Source organism: Heptranchias perlo, unplaced genomic scaffold (genome assembly GCF_035084215.1).
Source record: "Heptranchias perlo isolate sHepPer1 unplaced genomic scaffold, sHepPer1.hap1 HAP1_SCAFFOLD_44, whole genome shotgun sequence".
NCBI lineage: Eukaryota > Metazoa > Chordata > Chondrichthyes > Hexanchiformes > Hexanchidae > Heptranchias > Heptranchias perlo.
Window position 1 is genome coordinate 4,065,256 of NW_027139453.1, and position 968 is coordinate 4,066,223.

General features: G+C 44.9%; 1 non-coding gene across 1 annotated transcript; it reads right to left on the bottom strand.

Moving 5' to 3' along the window:
* Positions 1-478: 478 nt before the first annotated feature.
* Positions 479-567, bottom strand: trnar-ucg (transfer RNA arginine (anticodon UCG)). Its single transcript is given in 2 exon segments — positions 479-514; positions 531-567. It is a non-coding gene; the product is annotated as a tRNA-Arg (tRNA).
* Positions 568-968: the final 401 nt, after the last annotated feature.

Below are 968 nucleotides of genomic sequence, written 5' to 3' on the forward strand. Positions count from 1 at the left end.
CGCTGTAAACCCCAGAGGCAGCAAGGAAGGACAGAAAGATCTATCTCCAATCCGTCCTCTCTCCTGGAACTTTATCCCATTACACAGGTGAATAACTCCAATTAACCCTCTCCTTTTAAACAAAATATAAACAATCCACCGGTGTCGGATCGATAATAATAGCATTCAAGCCCATTTCGATTGTACAAAACTTATGTCGGGCAGCATCATAAATTCAATACAATAACGACGCGGATGGGATTCGGACCCACGTGTCCAGAGCACAATGGATAAGCCGACCATTTCTGAATCCAAACAGTAGAAATAAAGTCACTTTTACACCATGCCCTGCCCGTGCACCCAGACTGACAATGTTGAATGTGCAGAGTCAACTTCTGTCAGCGAAGGAATTTAAGGATTTCCGTTCGATTCGGACAGTGACTGTGAGAAACGGTGGGGGACAAAACAGTTCCGTCGCATGTCAGACCAAATGTAAAAACGACCGCGGCAGGATTCGAACCTGCAATCGTCTGATAACATCGCGATGAATACCGAAGTCAGACGCCTTATCCATTAGGCCACGCGGCCGCTGCTGTACTGTTTCACCAAATGGTCTTAAACCCGGTGCAGGGGTGGTTCAGACTCTGCTTGCATCTTTCTCTTACTTTCCCTTTGTTGATGTTGTTCATTTATTGTTTTCTCTCTTTTCGCAAATTTCCTTACTGTTTCCGACTAATCAGGAAACTGAGAACTGAACTCCCGCTGGGTCTCCGAGAAACCTACAATCAGAATAAACAATGTTCAAATCTTTGATCAAAATGTTGAGCCTCCAAAGCGAATCTCTTTCGGACTCAGTCTGCAAAATAGAGAGAGGGGGAATAAAATAAAGGACAAATCTGGAAACAACAAATGTACACGGAGAACAACACCGAGCGGAGAATGTCAACAGAATTTACTATCCAAGTCCGACGGGCCGAGTGGCCTCATCC